Source organism: Dama dama, chromosome 15 (genome assembly GCF_033118175.1).
Source record: "Dama dama isolate Ldn47 chromosome 15, ASM3311817v1, whole genome shotgun sequence".
Classification (NCBI taxonomy): domain Eukaryota; kingdom Metazoa; phylum Chordata; class Mammalia; order Artiodactyla; family Cervidae; genus Dama; species Dama dama.
This window is the reverse complement of record NC_083695.1, coordinates 52,676,936-52,700,223: the sequence shown is the minus strand read 5'-3', so window position 1 is coordinate 52,700,223 and position 23,288 is coordinate 52,676,936. Positions and strand designations below refer to the sequence as shown.

General features: G+C 38.5%; 1 protein-coding gene and 1 pseudogene across 1 annotated transcript in view; both read right to left on the bottom strand.

Annotated features, from left to right (window-relative positions):
- Positions 1–23,288, bottom strand: part of PCDH15 (protocadherin related 15) — a 920,738-nt gene that overhangs the window by 77,427 nt on the left and 820,023 nt on the right. The window lies entirely within an intron of this gene.
- LOC133070566 (zeta-crystallin-like) lies at positions 886–21,906 on the bottom strand (annotated as a pseudogene).

Sequence of the window (23,288 nt, the reverse complement as noted above, 5' to 3'; positions counted from 1 at the left end):
AATCAGAGACTAAAGAAACTGTATAAGAAGTAGGTTTGGAAGTCAAGCAGTCTTATCTTAAATTAGCATGTTTTAGTCAAAAGTATGGAATTCATGATTAGCAGTCAGTTAGAAATTCCTGTAATGTCCTCTGATGCCAAATGACCACTAACATCCTATTTACTATTATGATGATTCCTTAATAAGAGGTAGAAGGCATATAGACTATTGACAGCTATAAAATAAATTGTAATCCAATGCCCATGATCTCTAAATCTTTTTTTCTTAACTATAAGAACTCACTGAATCAAATGAATGCTAATTAAAACAAATGTGGTATACAGAAAACTGAGGTAAGATACCTCTTACAAGGGCTCCCCTTGTGGCTTAGCTGGTAAAGAATCCACCTGTGATGCAGGAGACCCCAGTTCGATTCCTGAGTTGGGAAGATCCCCTGGAGAAGGAAACGGCAACCCACTCCAGTATTCTTGCCTGGAAAATTCTATGGATAAAGGATAATGGTGGGCTACAGTCCAAAGAGTCACAAAGAATCGGACATGACCGAGTGACTTCACTTTCACTTTCACCTGAAATTTACACAGTATCTTAGGTTCAATTAGAAAAAAGAAAAAAAATTCAACCAGCAACAAGCAAAATTTCTCTATGGGCTTCCCTTGTGGCTCAGCTGGTAAAGAATCTGCCTGCAACGTGGGAGACCTGGGTTTGACCCCTGGTTTGTGAAGATGCCCTGGAGAACGGCAAGGCTACCCACTCCAATATTCTGGGCTGGAGAATTCCATGGCCTGCATAGTCCATGGGGTCGCAAAGAGTCAGACATGACTAAGCTATTTTCACTCACTCACTCAAGATACCTCTAATTACATAGGAAATGTATAAAAGGATTGATTATTTAAAGAGAAGAATCATTTTCCCAGTAGCACCACTGAAGAATGATATCTTCATGAACCTGGGCCGTCTTCTCCAATGAATACTGGGGACCTATTACTGGTCACAACCAACCAATTTCCATTCTGGTTTGAAAGGCTGCTACAAACCACTGAAATTCCTCCTTGAATAGGGAGCAACTCCTATTATGCTATTAATAGATTCCTTTCTCCTGGTGCCCTGTGGGTTTATTTCAATGGGATCTCTGCTGCCAACAACTGTTACTCATCCTCCATGTGACAAAAGATTCAAATTATAGCTCAGATTCACATTAGCTAACATTTCAGTAATCATATCAATTTCTTTTTCACCAACAGATTTCTTAATTTTATCAATATAGTTAGCTTCTTTGTGACTAAACACTTTGTGGGCTCTATTTTGCAAAACAATCTTTGTCCTTCTTCAGTACCAGCTGTGCCCCAAACCTTTAAGCCATTAGCTCTAACAGTTTGGCATGCTGCTATTCCAACTCCTCCACTAGCCCCATGAACCAGAACACTTTCTCTAGCTTGCACATGGGCACTGAGGAGCAGAGCTCAAAAAAGCAACAAAATATGGGCTACCAATGGCAGCTCCTTGTTTAAAACTCATTTTTCTGGCAGTTCGTAAACAGTGTGATCTGCTGCCGGAGCATAACCTGCAGAGTCCCCAGAGATCATGCTGGTAGTGAACATTCTGTCACCTTTCTTGAAAGCAGATGTAGTCTCTCCAACAGCTTCTATTATTCTAGCCACATCTAAGCCAGGATTATAGGGTAGAAATGGTTTTCTACTCTAAGTACCAGAGTGAATATACGTGTCCACTGGGTTTATACCACATACTTGAACTTAGAATAGAATCTGGTGGTCTTTCAGAATTGGTATGGCAATATCTGAATAGAATTTTAGCACGTCTGGTCTACCAAATAAAAAAACTCTAGTATCTCTCATCAACTTCTGTCCAGTCTCTATGGTGACCTAGATACTGGTTGTAGAGCAGGAAATCAAAATTTGCTCTTTTAATTTCCATGGGAAAAAAAGGGGGTAAAAGATCTTTTTAGAAACTCTTCGCTGGATAAGCTGATACTGGTACTACCTGATGGCTGAAATTTCTCCTAGCTATGCTGTAGGCTTTGTTTCTCAGACTTCACATCTGTATATATATAGTTTTTTGTTTTTTGTTTTTCTCTTAGATTTGCTAAGGCTTCCTGAAGGGGAAGTATTAAGCCACTGACAATTACTGACAAAATACACACAAAAATGCTTCATAATGCAGTGTGAAGATAATGTGTGCTCAGTTGCTCAGTTGTGTTCCACTCTTTGCGACTCCATGGACTGTAGTCCACCAGGCCCTTTGTCCATGGGATTCTCCAGGCAAGAATACTGGAGTAGGTTGCCATACCTTCCTCCAGGTATTGAACTTGTATCTAGTGGCAAGCAGGTTATTTACTACTAGTGAGATGTGATGCTTACAAATCCTCATAAATCCAGGTTGCTTTCTTCATTATGTTTTTGATAAATATATAGATTTCAATATTGAAACTTTATGTTTTTGACTTTTCTTTTTTATTCATTTACATGGAATTTCATAATCTTGGGATTTATGACATTCATACTTATAATATTTGATTAAACTTTAATCAGTATTAATTCAAATGAAAAGTTCCCTAGTTCCCTTAGTCATTTCTGCTATCATAGAAGGAGCAGAGGTATTTCTATTCTGTTCATTTCCTGCCTACAGATGTGATTTTTTTTTCTATTTTGTACTTTTGGTCTCAGTCTCATCCCACCCTCTAATTTTAGCTCTAACCAGGAATAGTAAACTCACAAAAAATCCCTCCCTCAAAAGCAGTTGTCTCAGTATCGCCTGGCCTTGCCCCATTCAGAGTTAGTTACTGAACCCTGCAGTGAGTGTGTTCTGAGCTCACCTCTGGGGCTTTCTAGGCCTGGAGAGCATACTGTTTTTCCAGTGATGTTTCTTCTCTGTTCCTTCTTCACCTAAATCCTTTCTTCACCTGGTTCATCTAAGACTTCAGTCTGTTTCCTCTCACTTATTCTTCCAACCAGCTTGGATTCCTGATCAGTACCCTATATCATAACACAGCAGTGAAAGTCAATTCCTAGGCAGGTTGACAAGAAGTCCAGTGTCCCCTAGGAGAAGATAGTGGTCTGAGACTCTGGAAGTGGAGATAGGGGTCTGGAATTCTCAAGGGGGAGGAAAGGACAAATATCTTTTTTTTCCCTCTACATTCCTTAGTCTTAGTTACATAAAACATTTTTTCTTTAAGCTCAGAACTGATGATTACACAACAAACAAAAAACTCAGTTTAAACAACTGTGTACAAGGGATTATATAACAACAATCCTGCTTGAGGACAGTTTCTCCTTCTTGAAAACTTTCTGCCTAATCCTATTATCTTAAAATGTAAATTATGGGAGTGGGTCTAGTAAGATCTTGACAACCTTGAGACATTCTTTTGATTTATTGTAACAACTAAAATATATCACTCGCTTGCTAACACTAGCAAGAGGGGCATTCTCTGTCCCCCTTCTGATGTCTATGTCAGAAGCTTTCTCTGTCCCTTTTCTTACTTTAATAAAACTCTGCTACACAAAAGCTCTTGAGTGATCAAGTCTGGTCCCTGGTCCTGAAGCTAAATCTTCTTTTTCAGAGATCACGAATCCGACATCATTCACAGTAAGCTATCATCTTGGGGGCTCATCCGGGATCTTCAGGACAAGGTAAGAACATCCAGAGCTCTAGCCTCTCTGCTTTCTCAGTATGCACGTTTTCTGCTTTACCTTACTAACTCTATGGTGTGCTTGTGTGAATGAATGAACATGCCCTGTGCAAGCAAGTGATGAGATCTGCACTGTGGTTTTGCGGTGCCTCGCAATGACTGAAGGCAGCCCCCAAAAGGGAAGCCTTATTGGAGTTTTAACCAACCTGTCAGTGCCAAGAGACACCAACGTCCCTGCGAGGGGAGCAGCCAGAAATGGGAGAAGCATGTGGACTGCACTTGCCTTTCTCAGTCACCTTTTCCTGGTCTCTTTGACCATTTCCTAATTGTGTGGGGAACTAGAGCTACTAACTTAATCTGTCGGATCATATACTTTCAAGGGACTTGTGATCTATGCTGTTATTGTGTACTTTTACTTAGTTCCCATGTATGGAAGCGCTTAGCCTTGTTAGACTAGGCAAGCCTTGCTAGAAAGTTACTAGGGGCATGTACGGAGGAGGTGGAACTCTAGCTCCAGTAGCATATTCGGGAACTAGGCGGAACTCTAGCTCCAGGAACGTCTCTCAGGCTAGATCACTCTCTTGGCTGCCTGCCTCAGGGACCAGCGACCTGAAAGTAAGTCTTTGTCATGGCTGTGTCTCCCATCTATGTGGACAGAAGTACTGCTGGTGACCATGAGATTTTTGAGGACATAGATTGGGAACTGCAGGATCTGGTCACATTGGAAATGCAATGGGTTTCTTCCTTTGGTAGCACTAGCTCTTAGTGGACCAGAGGAGGCTCTCTGATGACTTTTGTCTCACCTCCTTAGATATTTCTTTCTGTATAATCTGTGGAAATGAACTGGAAGGATTGGCCCTAGTTGCCTGAGGACAAAAATCACTTTTTCCTCGCTGGCCAACCCTCCACCACCTCTTTTGCTATACTGGTGTGGTGACACTCAACATCTTGGTTGTTGTTCATCCCTTTATGACTCACCATTTCTGCTGCAGTCAGGACTGTACTCAGGAATGTGCATGGGCACATGTAAGATGGATGCTTCTCTTAGTAGTCATAGCTTGGGAAACTACTCTGGCAAATCAAACAAAGATCTTGGTGGTAAGAAACTAGAAATCACCATTGAGGGTGATGCTTGCTGTGGGTTTGTCATATATAGCTTTTATTATGTTGAGGTATGTTCCTTCTATTCCTGCTTTTTGGAGAGTTTTAATTATAAATGAGTGTTGAATTTTGTCAAAGGCTTTCTCTGCATCTATTGAGATAATCATATGGTTTTTATCTTTCAATTTGTTAATGTGGTGTATTACATTGATTGATTTGCGGATATTAAAGAATCCTTGCATTCCTGGGATAAAGCCCACTTGGTCATGGTGTATGATTTTTTTAATATGTTGTTGGATTCTGTTTGCTAGAATTTTGTTAAGGATTTTTGCATCTATGTTCATCAGTGATATTGGCCTGTAGTTTTCTTTTTTTGTGGCATCTTTGTCTGGTTTTGGAATTAGGGTGATGGTGGCCTCATAGAATTTTGGTGCTGGGAAAACTGGTCAACCACTTGTAAAAGAATGAAACTAGAACACTTTCTAACACCATACACAAAAATAAACTCAAAATGGATTAAAGATCTAAATGTAAGACCAGAAACTATAAAACTCCTAGAGGAGAACATAGGCAAAACACTCTCCGACATAAATCAAAGCAAGATCCTCTATGACCCACCTCCCAGAATATTGGAAATAAAAGCAAAACTAAACAAATGGGACCTAATGAAACTTAAAAGCTTTTGCACTACAAAGGAAACTATAAGTAAGGTGAAAAGACAGCCCTCAGATTGGGAGAAAATAATAGCAAATGAAGCAACAGACAAAGGATTAATCTCAAAAATATACAAGCAACTCCTGCAGCTCAATTCCAGAAAAATAAATGACCCAATCAAAAAATGGGCCAAAGAACTAAACAGACATTTCTCCAAAGAAGACATACAGATGGCTAACAAACACATGAAAAGATGCTCAACATCACTCATTATTAGAGAAATGCAAATCAAAACCACAATGAGGTACCATTACACGCCAGTCAGGATGGCTGCTATCCAAAAGTCTACAAGCAATAAATGCTGGAGAGGGTGTGGAGAAAAGGGAACCCTCTTACACTGTTGGTGGGAATGCAAACTAGTACAGCCGCTATGGAAAACAGTGTGGAGATTTCTTAAAAAACTGGAAATAGAACTGCCATATGACCCAGCAATCCCACTTCTGGGCATACACACTGAGGAAACCAGATCTGAAAGAGACACGTGCACCCCAATGTTCATCGCAGCACTGTTTATAATAGCCAGGACATGGAAGCAACCTAGATGCCCATCAGCAGATGAATGGATAAGGAAGCTGTGGTACATATACACCATGGAATATTACTCAGCCATTAAAAAGAATTCATTTGAACCAGTCCTAATGAGATGGATGAAGCTGGAGCCCATTATACAGAGTGAAGTAAGCCAGAAAGATAAAGAACATTACAGCATACTGACACATGTATATGGAATTTAGAAAGGTGATAACGATAACCCTATATGCAGAACAGAAAAAGAGACACAGAAATACAGAACAGACTTTTGAACTTTGTGGGAGAATGTGAGGGTGGGATATTTCAAAAGAACAGCATGTACACTACCTATGGTGAAACAGATCACCAGCCCAGGTGGGATGCACGAGACAAGTGCTCCGGCCTGGTGCACTGGGAAGACCCAGAGGAATCGGGTGGAGAGGGAGGTGGGAGGGGGGATCGGGATTGGGAATACATGTAAATCCATGGCTGATTCATATCAATGTATGACAAAACCCCCTGGAAAAAAAAAAATAAAAATAATAAAAAAAAATAATAATTAAAAAAAAAAAAAAGAAAAGAAACTAGAAATCAGTCTGGGATGCCATCAGGTCTATCTACCCCTGGTGCATCTCCACCCCATTTCATTGGTAGAACTGGAAGGAACGAGTAAGGTGCCTGCGTCAGTAAGGGACAGACTAAGTCTGACCAGGGAAGGAAAGCTTCAGTGGAAAGTCTATCTATACCCCCATCTAAAGCAGGGAGGGACGCCTCCGGTGGAAAGAAGCCAAGAGTGTGGATGCCGCCTTTTTCTCTGTTACAGATGGGAGCTAGCAGTTCTAAAACCACTCCTTTAAAATGTATTTTAAAAAACAGCTGGGACAAGTTTGATCCCCAGAGTTTAAAAAGGCATGCCTGATCTTCTTCTGTGATACTGAATGACCACAGTATCCTTTGGAAGACGGGCAATGCTGGCCAGTTGAAGTCTCTCAATTACAATACTGTTTTACAACTAGACTGCTTCCATAGAAAACAAGAGAAATGGGTAGAAGTGACAGATGTGTTGCTCTTTTTCTCTCTGCAAGACACATGCCAGGCTTGTGTCCTAAGGGTGCAGATTTGGGTGTGAAATCTTCAGTTGCCTCCTGTTTTCTTACTTTGCCCCTGTATCAGGGGCTCCCAACTGAACAGTCTGAGAATCATGCCACCCTTTCAGGAGGGGTTGCCCCAGTTTTGGTAAAAATTCAAACAGTACCAATTGTGGTCGATACTATTGAGAGGATCCAAAAAGTACATAGAAGCCTTTACGGGACTAACTTTACTTTATGAGCTTACTTGGAGAGATATAATGCGTGTCTTGGGACAGACACTGATTCCTGACTCAAAAACTTGACTTTTGGGGGAGGCTACTACTTTTGGAGATGAATGGCTTGAATGTGAGACAAGGGGAAAGAGGGAACACAAAATAGCCCTCTTTCCTACTGGGAGTCAAACAGTTCCCATAACAGAGCTACTTTGCTGGATTTATTCTTTTTTTTTTTTTTTTTCTTTCTTTTTTTTTTTATTAGTTGGAGGCTAATTACTTCACAACATTTCAGTGGGTTTTGTCACACATTGACATGAATCAGCCACGGATTCACACGTATTCCCCATCCCGATCCCCGCTCCCACCTCCCTCTCCACCCGATTCCTCTGGGTCTTCCCAGTGCACCAGGCCCGAGCACTTGTCTCATGCATCCCACCTGGGCTGGTGATTTGTTTCACCATAGGTAGTGTACATGCTGTTCTTTTGAAATATCCCACCCTCACATTCTCCCACAGAGTTCAAAAGTCTGTTCTGTATTTCTGTGTCTCTTTTTCTGTTTTGCATATAGGGTTATCGTTACCATCTTTCTAAATTCCATATATATGTGTTAGTATGCTATAATGTTCTTTATCTTTCTGGCTTACTTCACTCTGTATAAGGGGCTCCAGCTTCATCCATCTCATTAGGACTGGTTCAAATGAATTCTTTTTAATGGCTGAGTAATATTCCATGGTGTATATGTACCACAGCTTCCTTATCCATTCATCTGCTGATGGGCATCTAGGTTGCTTCCATGTCCTGGCTATTATAAACAGTGCTGCGATGAACATTGGGGTGCACGTGTCTCTTTCAGATCTGGTTTCCTCAGTGTGTATACCCAGAAGTGGGATTTATTCTTGTAGGACTCAAGTGAGCACGTGCTAAGACTTTATGCTAAGTTGGCTGACATAGAACAGGGAGAGAAGGAAACTCCTGATAAACTCCTAGTATAGACTACAGGAGGCTCTTCACAAGTTTACTGACATTGATCTCAAAATTACAGAGGGAGAAATTATCTTAAAAGATAGATTTCTCACTTAGTTAACTCCAGATATCTGCTCTAAGTTACAAAAACAGATGTATGGACCAAACCAGTCTTTAGATAATCTGTTGCAACTGGCTCAGATGGTATATTATGGTAGAGAATATGAGGAGGAAAATAACAGGAAAAAAGAACCAAGTAAAAGACTGAAGCCCCAACAATGGCTGTTAGACCTGCTCTGAAACAGCCTGAGAAAAATGCCCAGAGGAACCTAGGTGAAAAGAGATGGACTTGTTATTTCTGTGGAAAGGAGGGGCATCTCAAGTGGGATTGCCCTCAGGCATCTAAGCTGCCCCCAGCTCCAGGTCCAGTCTGCAAAGGATCTTACTGGAGAAGTGACTGCCCTCTGAGGTGTAGGCCCCAGGAGTCAGATTCTCAAGACAATCAGGGCTGGAGGTGCCCAGGGGTCCCCACACAAGCTCCTGTCCTAATTACACCTGAGGAAATCCAGGTATTAATAACTATGGATTTCTTTCGGACACTGGGGCACATTTCTCCCTGCTCCCTAAAGCCCCTGGTCTCCTTTCCTCCAACCCACTACCATACCGTGGCTGTTTGGATGAGCCAAAGATTATTATATCAGTCATCATTTAAGCTACAACTGGGACTCTGTGCTGTTTTCTCATGAGTTTCTAATCATGCCAGAGTCTCCCTCACCCTTTCTGGGGAGGGATATACTGAACAAGGTCCAGGCCTCTATTTTCACAAATATGGAACCCACATTTTACTGGAACAAACTGTAAATCCTAGAATATGGACTGATGGAAAAACTTTGGGTTGAGCACAAAATGCTGTTCATATCTTTATCAAGCTCAATGACCCTCACCTATTTTCACATTCAAAGCAGTATTCACTAAAGCTGGAGGTTAATGAATGAGCAAAATCTTACTGTACTGACTTCTTATGATGTAAGTGAGGTCTTCAACTCTATAAAGTTCAGAGCAACAATGCTCCACATTTAAAGCTGCTGTAACTCAAGGGGTGTCAAAAGTTCTAGGAAGAGAATATCACTTACACTGTTCCTGGAGATCCCAATCTTCAGAAAAAGTTGAAAAGGCTAATGGCATTATTTAAAGACACCCGTGTAAGCTAACTCAGGAAACACAAAATAGTTGGTTTACATTCTACCTATAGCTTTAATGAGGGCTCAAACTGCCCCTAGAAGAAGGGACTGTCTCTCTGACAACTGTTTTTGTGCACAGATATTGTCATAGATCCTGATGCCTTAAAGTTAAGTATGTGACTCAGCTTTTAGCTTTTCAACAGACATTACCAGCAGATTAACTTCTTACCAGCAGATTAACTTCTTACCCAGCCTTTGAATCAAACAAGCCAGTGTTTGAACCAGGAACTGAGATGGGCCTGAGAATCTATGTGGGTTTGCTTCTGCTGACTCCAAAAGTCCTGAGTCCGCCATTTGATCCTCAAGACAATGCCTTCCTGTCCTGGACATATTTCTATGCCTCATCCCACAGCTGGTCTAATTGCTGGGTCTGAGGAGCACTCCCCTCCTCATCAACTGAAGACTTCCCATGGTGGGTTTCCCCACTTTAAGGAAAGGACTTTCTTCAACTCTGTGATGACATCTAACAATCCTAAGGTGGACTGATGTAACTATGGACATAATGTGACTTTTAATTTTGATTTTAACTTGGTTTAATGACTATTTTGCCTTACATCTATAACTGTTTAATGGGGTTTGTTTCTAACCGTCTGAAAGGTTGAAGTTACAAATGGTTGTCCAGGCTCCTAAGAGTGCCACAACCTCCTCCAACTGTTACTTGGATCAGAGACCCTCAATATGAGGGTTAGGAGAATATGTTGCCTCAACAATTTAGGGACCACACCCCTCAACAACAGGAAGTATTTATGGAGCTAAATCAACACCCCTTTCCCTTGGCAACACAATTCTCCTAAAAGAAAACAGGGAAATGAGAGAGTCAATCTCTAGGCAGGTTGATAAGAAGTCCGGGGTCCCTGAGGAGGAGATAGGGATCTGGGACTCTCGAAGCAGAGATACGGGTCTGGAATTCTCAAGGAGGAGGAAAGGACCAACATCTTTTTTTCCCTCTACCTTCCTTAGTTTTAGTCACATAAAACATTTTTTTCTTTAAGCCAGGAACTGATGATTACGCAACAAACAACTCAGTTTAAACTCTGTACTAGGGATTATGTAACAACAATGTATCCTGCTTGAGGACAGTTTATCCTTCCTGAAAGTGAAGTCACTCAGTTGTGTCTGACTCTTTGCAACACCATGGGCTGTAGCCTACCAGGCTCCTCCATCCATAGAATTTTCCAGGAGAGAGTACTAGAATGGGTTGCCATTTCCTTCTCCAGGGGATCTTACTCACCCAGGGACTGAACCCAGGTCTCCTGCATTGCAGGTAGATGCTTTACCTTCTGAACCACCATGGAAGCCTGGTGAAAACCTTCTGGCTAATCCTGTTATCTTAAAAAGTAAATTATGGGAGTGGGTTTAGTAAGATCTTTACAACCTTGAGACATTCTTTTGATTTATTGTAATAACTAGTTAAAGTATATAACTCCCTTGCTAACACTAGCAAGGAAGGCATTCTCTGTCCCCCTTCTGATGTCTATATCAGAAGTTTTCTCTGTCCCATTTCTTACTTTAATAAAACTCTGCTACACAAAAACTCTTGAGTGATCAAGCCTGGTTCCTGGTCCTGAAGCTAAATCTTCTTCAGAGATCACAAATCCAACATAGTTCACCATAAGCTATCATCAGCAAGGCTTTTGCCTGTGCTCATGTGATTTGCAAGGGCTTAGCAGTCTGTTTCTTGCCTGTAAATGTGATTACACAATTTTAAGGTCCAAATTTTATCTCTCTGTCTTACAATTTTGAATTCTGAAACCAAGAACCAGATAATCTCATGCTATTTTTCAAACCAACTTGCATTGTCTTCACTAATCCCATCTTTGAGACTCAACCTACCATGTTTGATTACTGGCATTCCTCAAAGCCATCAATAACATGGTGTCCCATCTTCCCAAAATAAGCTTTCCTGCTAAAAATCATAAGAAAACTACATGGCTTTGTTCACTAAGAAATAAAGTTAGGTAATTCCTTATTATTAACTACACAGAGAAAAATATGAGGTCCTCCACTTTGGCCAGAATTATTAGTATCTTCCAAGAAAAATAGCTTGAATTACCAGAAAGACAAATAACTTTCTCATTTTTTGCTTTTATGAATTTAGAGCTTTTAAGCATTTAAAACTTTATTTTTTAAATTACATATCTAGATAGAATCAGAATCGAGATCAAGAAATAGAGCTTTATCAGCCCCGTGCCCCCCTACCTCCTACCCCCCTGCCAAGAATAATAACTGTTCTGATTAGTTTTTCCTATTTTTGGAGATTATATAAATGGACTTAAAGAAATAGTGTGTGTGTGTGTGTGTGTGTTTTTTTTTTTTTTTGTATGACTTCATTTGCTCACATGTATTAATGTTTGTACTGTTGCTGGACATTGAAAAGGTTTGCAGAATTTTGATACTGCAAATAATTAACATATCTATAAATAGTGGATTTTTGTACATATCTCTTATGAACATCTGTATGCAGTTTTACTCCTAAGGCAAAACATTAGGAGTAGAAATAATGAATAGGGGATATATCTATGTTCACACTTAGGGAAGTGAAGTGAAGTGAAAGTCACTCAGTCTTGTCTGACTCTGCGACCCCACGGACTTTAGCCTGCCAGCGTCCTCTATACACGGAATTCTCCAGGCAAAGATACTGGAGTGGGTGGCCATTTACCTCTCCAGGTGGTCGTCCCAACCCAGGGATTGAAACTGTTTCTCCTGTGGCTCCTGCATTGCAGGTGAATTCTTTACCATCTCAGCTGCCAGGGTAAATGATGTCAAACCATTTTCCAAAATACTGTCTTAACTTATATATCATCAGCAATATTTGAGAATTCTAGAGGTTTTGAAATTTGGTTTTGTCTTTTTTATTTTAGCTATCATAATGAGCATGTGGTGATTTCATATTGTTTATTTTATAATTCCCTAGTAGTTAATAAAATCAGATGCCTCTTTATACAATTTTTGCCGATTTTTGTGTCTTTGCTGCTACTGCTAAGTCACGTCAGTCGTGTCTGACTCTGTGTGACCCTATGGACTGTAGCCTACCAGGCTCTTCCATCCATGGGACTTCCCTGGCAAGAGTACTGGATGGAGTGGGTCTTTATTCAGTGTCTATTCCAGTCTGATTCCTATCATTTTTATCTTGAGCTCTTTGTTTTGCTTTCACTCATCCGTTTGATATTGACTTGTAAAAGCCTGTTGATGAAAGTGAAAGAGGAGAGTGAAAAAGTTGGCTTAAAGCTCAACATTCAGAAAACTAAAATCATGGCATCTGGTCCCATCACTTCATGGGAAATAGATGGGGAAACAGTGGAAACAGTGTCAGATTTTAATTTTGGGGGCTCCAAAATCACTACAGATGGTGATTGCAGCCACGAAATTAAAAGATGCTTACTCCTTGGAAAGAAAGTTATGACCACCCTAGATGGCATATTAAAAAGCAGAGACATTACTTTGCCAACAAAGGTCCATCTAGTCAAGGCTATGCTTTTCCAGTAGTCATGTATGGATGTGAGAGTTGGACTGTGAAGAAAGCTGAGTGCTGAAGAATTGATGCTTTTGAACTGTGGTGTTGGAGAAGACTCTTGAGAGTCCCTTAGACTGCAAGGAGATCCAACCAGTCCATCCTAAAGGAGATGAGTCCTGGGTGTTCATTGGATGGACTGATGCTGAAGCTGAAACTCCAGTACTTTTTCTACCTCATGCGAAGAGTTGACTCATTGGAAAAGACCCTGATGCTGGGAGGGATAGGGGACAGGAGGAGAAGGGGACGACAGAGGACGAGATGGTTGGATGGCATCACCGACTCAATGGACATGAGTTTGAGTAAACTCCGGGAGTTGGTGATGGACAGGGAGGCCTGGCATGCTGTGATCCATGGGGTCACAAACAGTCGGACAAGACTGAGCGACTGAACTGAAACTAAACTGTAGCATATCTTAGGGACTATTGGCTTCAGGTGATAATAGTCTTTCAAATTATTTTGAATCTCATTGATTGGATTACTGGGATTTTAAGAGGCCATGGCTGCCGGGGGTGGGGCCAGGAGGGCAGAATACTGGGAATGAATAAAATGAGGCACCATAAAAAAGAGATGTAAACAAAAAAATTAATGTAGTAACCACATACATTTTCAGGGTCTACTTGATGAGAATATAGTTATATTATTCCTATTTATTAGGATTTATTTTTGTTAAGCCAAACATTTTTGGATCTACCTTTGAAAAAAAAATTGAAAAGTCTCTCTGTAATTCTCAGATATATAGTGATTTATATACTAACCAATGTAAACTATATTCTCTTTATGTCCATGGTCTTGCTCCAGGCCTGCTGGTTTTCATTAATGTAAATTCGTCAGAATTATTAGGGAGAGTCATCTGTTCTTTGTGACTTATTTGAAAATAAATTTTCTTCACAATATGTTTTATGGAGATCTAGTACTTTACCCTTCTTATTGGCAGTACTAGTAGGTAATTCAAAATTAAAGTGTATTTAGAGAAGTATGAATAAAAACATTTTTTAAAGCTCATTTTTATCATTTTTTGCTAAGATTGGTTTTACAGGTCAGCTGTATCAGGTCAGTACAGCACAAAATCAAATGGAGGTTTAAAATTTTCCAGGAAAATATGACAAAAGTAACACTTATTTGTCTGAATTATCATTGGAATTATATTTGCAATGCAGTCCTCACTTTCAGGAGAATTCTGATTGAGTGTCAGTATTCCTACCAGGTGGTAAAAGATATGGTCCTTGAAACATAATATAGGGATGTATATATAACCATCATATACAATTTCCTATGAAAAAATGCAAGCTTGATTCAAAAGATAATATTCCGCACCCATATCTTGGGTTGTTGGACATTTAATCATCTGAAATACATTTCTAATCTCACTAAAGTGTGATCAGACTTTGAAACAGATAGGCCACCAACTAATTTAGAAAAGGCAAAATGGCCTGGCAATTCACCAAATACACAATTTTTCTTCATATACATGCCTTTTACAACACATAAAAAGACCTCAAACTTTTTATTTTAAGGAAATTTCCAGTTATGAGAGCTATTTTACTCTACTTTTAAGGACTCAAACTTTTCTCATTCTTAAAACCTTTATAACCTGAAAAAAATGGTCCCATTCCTATTTTAAGCAATAAAAAGTCAATTTTTAATTAAGCTAAATTTAAACCAACAAGTGTAAATTGAGTTATTATTATGTGAATAAGATGTCTTTACATCTCTCTTCTGGACAATAAAAAGACTTTTTGTTGTTGTTGTTGTTGTTGTTTGAAGAGAAGGGAAAGAGGAAAAGAATAAAATATATATATATATTTTAATACAGAATTATTTAATCTGGACAATCCATTTGTGGCTACAAAGGTCAATGTGGCCCTGTTCATTTATATTACTAGGAGCAAAACTATAATTTTGTACTTGTCCAGACCAAAGGGCACAAATGTTATACATCAGAAACTGGTGATAGTATTTCATTCATATCTTTCAACTTGTACCGGGGGAAAAAGCAGGTTTCCAATGTATAGACTCTTAGAAACAGAGTAGTTAGTTTGCATGTACCCCACAGAATTCCAATATAGACATAAGATCTTTTCTACTTATACATAAGATACAACAATATAAAAACAGTTAAAGGGAAAGATGACCAAAAATAAAAGTGAAATAGCTCAAGAAAATCACAGAAAACATTAGCATGCCACATTTGTATTATATTTATCTTCTAAAATTGCTAATGATGAACCCAACATTTAACTTTGAGACTGTAGCTGATAAATCAACAGGAAAACATTATTAACTGAACTGTAATCCATTATCATATAACAAAAATACACCTGTTAGGCAAAAATAGGAAAAAAATAATTGTCTTGATATTTGGTTTCTCCAGAGCATTTAAATCAATGAAAAACTATGACAGACACATAATGTTCATACAGATATCACCAAATCTAAGCTCCAATTTTGGCAAGAAGGGAAATTACCAGAGAAATGATATGTTATGTCACTCTCAGGGCTGTAATCAAACCCAAAAGAGTTTAAAGTATATTTTTCTTATCTGAAAATAAATAATGCATTCAAGTATTACATAGAAAGTCTTGATTAAACATGTTGAAAAGCATATATACATGTAAAAATAAATACAATTTCAAACAACAATTTAAGACATTAAGCACAATGTTTCTATAATGTCATTAAGTTTGTGAGAAAGCATGATACCTGCTTAGATAAAATTTGAATTCTAGGACAGAAAACAAGCACATAGATATAGGATAACAATATAATGTCAAAATTATGTAAATATATAATTATGTATATTAATATATATAGAAATTCAGTTATAGGGTTATATACCAAGAAGGAAATGAGTTTTCAGGCACCTATGTGCATTTACTTTGTTCTAGGATCAAACCATAGAAGGTTAGAAGGCATGGTAATCATGAAGGAAACCAATGGTTAGTAAGATCTCCTAAGAAATACCACTCTCTTGAGACTATGAATAGTGTTTGTATAATGCTGGGTTTCCCAGTGTGGGCAAAAGAGGAATCCAAATTCTATTTCATGGGACCTTAATTTGGACTGGTACTTGTTTACATCTCTATTATAGAGAGCAACTAGGGATAAAATTGTCATAAAATATTTGATCAGCTTCGTAAGATATAAATGTTTCTTTGGATTTCAGAATTAAGTAATCTAGACTATTTGACCTTTAAAATGTAGTTCTCAAATATAACAATTCTCTTAAAAGTACTTGGCTATTTTTTTTCCCTGTGCCATTGTTTTGCTAAGTAAATAACATACAAAGCATCGAAATCAGTTAAAGATGTTTAAGGGCACCTAGTACTAAAGCAGAATTTGCATAAGAGAAGACAACCATGGCTGGAAGTGAAGTGATGAAATGCGATGTTCCATAGAGTTAAAGGCAGATCTGGGATTGAATCCAAGTGATCTCAGTCCAGTCCAAGTACTTCTACCCAGAAAGTGACAGAGTACTGTCTCTAGGCCAGACTGGCTTCACTAGCTGCACATGTTGGGCTGGTTACATATTATGTCTGTGGCTCTGTAGTCTTCTCTTTAAATTCAAAAGAATAATAGTAGCTACCTCATGAGCTTTCTGAGGGGAATACCTGAGTTAATTTCTGACAAGTGTCTAGAGTGCTTAGCATAGTATAAGCATGGGGTAATGGTTTATTGTTAGTACTATTTTTGACGTAAGCCAGTAAAAGATGCTACACTGGGGTAATACACATCAAACCGTCCTGGGTGTGCTGGAGTTGTTTTCTGTCATATCCCTATGAGCAGGCAGAGGTAGGGACCAGGATCCCTCAGAGGCCCTTATCTTTGTCTAGAAACAAATTATATTGCTCTCTGCATTGCTGATCTTGCATATTTCTATACTTTCTGCCATTAAGGAAATCTGCATTCTCTAATCACAGCTGTGGGCTTCCTGGTGGCTCAGTGGTAAAGAGTCTGCCTACCAATGCAGGAGAAACACGGGTTCAATCCCTGGGTTGTGAAGATCCCCTGGAGAAGGAACTGGTGGATCAGAATTTTCTGGGGTCTCTTTAAACATATAAGATAAAGTAAATTCTGACATGCTGTCTTTGAAGACTGAGAAGGGGTGATATAGACCCACAGTGAGCATCCCTGCCAAACGATTGTAGCTGATACTGATGATCACTGATGATGTGTGGGGAATAAAATATTTTTAAAAACCACAGTTCATAGTCAAGAAAAATGAATATACTAACACCTACTTTTTTCTAAATTTATATTTGAGATTTATGTTTAGATCAACATAAGAGGAATGGATATCAAGGAAGGGTAGTAGCTTTGAAAATAAAAGTTTTCATATTCTATTAATATTGGTGATGCACCCTGCCCCAGTTTTAAGATTTTCTTTTACTGTGATAAAATATACATCACATACAATTTATGATTTTAAGCATTTTTTAGTGTAAAATCCAGTAACATTAAATACATTTACATTGTTCTGCTACCATCACCACTACTCATGTCTAGAACTTTTTCATCTTCTTGAATTGAAACTCTGTAATCACTAAACAATAAGTCTCTAGTATCCCCTTCCCATAAATCCTGGCAACCACCACTCTATTTTCCCTTTTTATGAACTCCAGGAGCCTAATACAACTGAAATTTTATAGTAACTTTTCTTCTGTGTTGGGCTTATTTCACTTAACATAACATCTTCAAGGTGTAGCATATGCTATAATTTCCTTCTTTTTTTAAGACAGATAATTTTCCAACATACCACTTTTTGTTTATCACTTAACCATTAATACCCACTATATAGATTGTTTCCACCTTTAAGTTATTGTGAATAATGCTGCTATGAACATTGATGTACAAATTCCTATTTGAGTTCCTGCTTTAATTCTCTTGGGTATATGGGTGATACATTTAATGCACATTAAATATATTATATTAAAGACTGAAGAGAAAAAATACAATTTGATTTCCTTCTCCTTCTCCATCTCCCTGCAATTAAAATTGGTGTGATCAATGAAAATCAATTTGGTAGAATCAATTGTGATAGAGATACCATCATTAAACTATAATAATGTAGCAAATAGTCCCTAATTGATTCTTTTGCTCTGTGTCCTTTGACATAATCTGAGTTACTGTAACATGTTGTGAACATTTGAATTTTTGAGCCAGAGTCCAAATGTCTACATGTGTTCATAAATAAAACCTTTAATAATTACTTGCTTTTTTGGTCTGATTTATTAGAATGTTAACTCTATAAGGTCAGAGGGACAGTCTGTTTTGCCTGCCTCTGTATTTCCAGCACACACCAGGTACACGGTGTATATTTTCTAAAAAGAAATTTAAATAATTTGTCTGTAAGCAAATTAGATATGTTCAGAGCACACATATATCTACATATACAATTTTCTTTCTTATATCACTTATATTTGATAATTAATTTCAATAATATTCTCACTGTGTTGCCTTTCTCCTAACATATTTTTAGTAATGTCTTTAATCCTTTGTCCATATTTGAAATTAGTAAGTATAGTTTAGGCTTGATATTTCAGTCATATTTTTTAGTCAATTTGTAATATGGTTCCTCTTTCTCTTCCTATACATAATATAACTTTTAAAATTTATTATTTATCTTTAGGCATTTCATGAGCAACTAAAGTAAATTAAGTTGCATATATGGTACACACATCTAACATCACCAAATATTATACAATAAGTGGCAAAAAATATTTTTCACAATCATAGGCTGCTTCCCTATATTTTTAAATCATATTTCTGCCAAGATCAGGGCTTGGCTGGCCCTGATCCAGGGTTATTTCTAATAACATTTTTCTGCTGCTCTAAGTATGAATTGAGAACTACTCAACTTACTTTCATTCCAATTAAATTTAGAAAGGAGAAACTTTCAGTGTTCAAGGCTAAAGGCAGCATCTGCAAATGTTCACCACTGAAGATTTATTACCCTCATCACTTCTAAGGTCCCGTCCTCCTAACACTGTTCCACTAACACACTCTGTACTTTGTTTCGTCTGGGTTTGGCTTTGTGTTTCTTCTGCTTAGACTATCCTACTCATTTGTTTCACTTTGAGAAAGTCCAATGACTCTGTATTTGTGTGTGTTCAGTCCTGTCCAACTCTGTGTGACCCCATGGACTGTAGCCCACCAGGCTCCTCTGTCAATGGAATTTTCCAGGCAAGAATAGTGGAATGGTTCATCATTTCCTTCTCTAGGGGATCTTCCCAATCCAGGGATTGATCAAACTTGTGTCTCCTGCATTGACAGGCAGATTCTTTACCACTACAACACCTGGGAATCCCCAGTGACCCTCAAGTTCTTCATGTCCCAGGAAACCTTTTATGTTCTTTCACCAATGAAAATGCCTCCTTCCCTTAAATTCACACTATTTGTGCTTCTTGACTGCATTGATTGTCACAACATACACCTGCATCACTATATTGGTACACTTTCTCACAATCTCTCTCTGTATCTCTGTCTGTGTATCCCCTCTTACATAGCATACTGTATTGCATGAAATTGGTTTTCTAAAATGTACCCCTTTCCCTAGCCTGAATAATCCATGAATCAATTGAAGAAAGGAATGTCCTACAGAATTCTTGGCAGTCCTAAAGAAACAATCAATTACATCCCCGTTTCAGTTCAGTTCAGTTCAGTTCAGTCCCTCAGTCGTCTCTGACTCTTTGCGACCCCATGAACTGCAGCATGTCAGGCCTCCCTGTCCATCACCAACTCCCGGAGTCCACCCAAACCCGTGTCCATCGAGTCGGGGATGCCAACCAACCATCTCATCCTCTGTCGACCCCTTTGCCTCCTGCCCTCAATCTTTCCCAGAATCAGGGTCTTTTCAAATGAATCAGCTCTTCACATCAGGTGGCCAAAGTATTGGAGTTTCAGCTTCAACATCCGCCCTTCCAATGAACACCCAGGACTGATTTCCTTTAGGATGGACTGGTTGGATCTCCTTGCAGTCCAAGGGACTCTCAAGAGTCTTCTCCACCACCACAGTTCAAAAGCATCAATTCCTCAGCACTCAGCTTTCTTTATAGTTCAATTCTCACATCCATACATGATCACTGGCAAAACCATAGCCTTGACTAGATGGACTTTTGTTGACAAAGTAATGTCTCTGCTTTTCAATATGCTGTCTAGGTTGGTCATAACTTTCCTTCCAAGGAGTAAGCGTCTTTTAATTTCATGGCTGCAGTCACCATCTGCAGTGATTTTGGAGCCCCCAAAAATAAAGTCAGCCACTATTTCCACTGTTTCCCCATTTCCCATGAAGTGATGGGACCGGATGCCATGATCTTCATTTTCTGAATGTTGAGCTTTAAGCCAACTTTTTCACTCTCCTCTTCACGTTCATCAAGAGGCTCTTTAGTTCTTCTTCATTTTCTGCCATAAGGGTGGTGTTATCTGCATATCTGAGGTTATTGATATTTCTCCCAGCAATCTTGATTCCAGCTTGTGCTTCCTCCAGCCAAGGGTTTCTCATGATGTACTCTGCATATCAGTTAAATAAGCAGGGTGGCAATATACAGCCTTGATGTACTCCTTTTCCTATTTGGAACCAGTCTGTTGTTCCATGTCCATTTCTAACTGTTGATTCCTGACCTGCAAACAGGTTTGGCAGGTCAGGTGATCTGCTATTCCCATCTCTTTCAGAATTTTCCACAGTTTATTGTGATCCACACAGTGAACTACTTTGGTATAGTCAATAAAGCAGAAATATATGTTTTTCTGGAACTCTCTTGTTTTTTTGATGATCCAGCAGATGTTGGCAATTTGATCTCTGGTTCCTCTGCCCTTTCTAAAACCAGCTTGAACTTCTAGAAGTTCACAGTTCACGTATTGCTGAAGCCTGGCTTGAAGAATTTTGAGCATTACTTTACTAGTGTGTGAGATGAGTGCAATTGTTTGGTTTTTGAGCATTCTTTGGGATTGGAATGAAAACTGACCTTTTCCAGTCCTGTGGCTTCTGCTGAGTTTTCCAAATTTGCTGGCATATTGAGTGCAGCACTTTCACAGCATGATCTTTCAGGATTTGAAATAGCTCAACTGGAATTCCATCACCTCCACTAGCTTTGTTCGTAATGATGCTTCCTAAGGCCCACTTGACGTCACATTCCAGGATATCTGGCTCTAAGTGAGTGATCACACCATCGTGATTATCTGGGTCATGAAGATCTTTTTTGTACAGTTCTTCTGTGTATTCTTGCCACCTCTTCTTAATATCTTCTGCTTTTGTCAGGTCCCTACCATATCTATCCTTTATGAAGCCCATCTCTGCATGAATTGTTCCCTTGGTATCTCTAATTTTCTTGAAGAGATCTCTAGTCTTTCCCATTCTATTGTTTTCCTCTTTTTCTTTGCATTGATCACTGAGGAAGGCTTTTTTATCTCTCCTTGCTATTCTTCGGAACTCTGCATTCAAATGGGTATATTTTTCCTTTTCTCCTTTGCTTTTCACTTCCCTTCTTTGGGGCTTCCCTTGTGGCTCAGCTGGTAAAGAATCCGCCTGCAATGTGGGAGACCTGGGTTTGATCCCTGGGTTGGGAAGATCCCCTGGAGAAGGGAAAGGCTACCCACTCCAGTATTCTGGCCTAGAGAATTCCATGGGCTGTGGAATTCCATGGGGTCGGAAAGAGTCAGACACGACTGAGCCGCTTTCACTTCACTTCACTTCTGAAGAAGCCTCAGAAACATACAATTTCCAAGAATGAACTCTTGATTTCTGTACCACAGTACCTGAGGGAGTAATGGAGACTGTGTAATGGGGACCTGTTCAGAACAAAACCTTCTCAGTCATCCTTTATTTTCTCTAATGCACCACGTATTAATATAATACATCAGCAAATCCTTTTGGCTTTCTTTTTATTTTCTTCTTATCATCTTCATATTCTACCACCATGGTTTAAGCCTCTACTAACTCTTGCCTGGACTAGTGATGCATTGGGCTCAGTTTCTACTCTTATCTAAAACACTGTGTACCTTTTCCCACTCCTCACCCTGCACAGCATTCAAAATAATCCCTTTGTACTGGATCATGTCACACTTCTAGACAGAACCATTCAAAGATTTTCTTTCAAAATACATCAAGGATAAATACCATATCCTAGTCCTGGGCTGCATCTCCAGTCTCATCCCCAGCCAGGCTTTTTAGTCACATTGAATTCCAAATTTCCTCCAGCTTTAGAGACTTTGTATCAGAATGCCCAGAATGCATCTTACCTAGAAATACACAAGTCTTGCTCTTAACATGACATTGGATCTATAATTTGGTTCTGTACTAGTTTGTTTGCATTATCAGGGTGGGGAATTTGGGGGTCTTTGTTTGTTTGATTATTTTTCAATTGCTCTATGTCCAGCTTCTAGAACAATGCAGACTATAAACATTCAGAAATTATTTACCAACTGAATGAATGAACTGAATCAATCCTTTATAATACTAAACTGTAAAATAAGATAAATATCATCAACAAAGGACTGTTATTTGTTAATCATAACACGAATTGGATATAATGTGTTGGCTTAAATTTGTAGACCAATTTTAGTTTTAACCAATGATTCAAATCAAGAGTCCGAATCTGGCACTGTGAAAGAGATATTTTGCAAGTACACACATATGCTTTATTTGTTTGATTTTTCTTTCTTATTAAGAATGTTTATAAGATGATAAAAATCACATGTAAGAAGAACTCAATCATGATGATCCTGATAATAGGGAAAGAAAGACAATTATCTACTTATGTGCCAAACTAGAAGCAATCAACAGCTGGATTTGCTTAGAGATATTTAAGTTTTATGATTTTACATTAATAGCTATTTAAAATTTGATCATTAAAATAGTTTCAGAAAAATAAATCTAATAAAGTCTTATAGCCTACAAAATTTCCCTTAGTGTAATGCAATATTTACAAATTTATTTCTTAGTTATAAAACATCCTTCAAATTTATGTACTGCTAACTATTGAACACATATTTGGTAATTAATTAAAGAAAAATTTCAAATTAACAACTTTAATCTTAGACATTGTATTTTTAAAGTAGGTGAGCAAAATATTTCTGACCTATCAAGGTTTTTAAAAATCTTTACTAAAGAACTGATGTTAGTAGCATTATTTTTCACATTGATTAAACTAACATTTTGAATTTTTAAAACTGATTGCTAAAAAAATTACAAAATTTATTTCATTACTTCTTCAATTAGAAAATAGCAATTTTATATTTGCTATAAGACTCCATTCTGAGAATCTTTGGAATTATTCTAAATCAGACCTTAATATAAAAGGC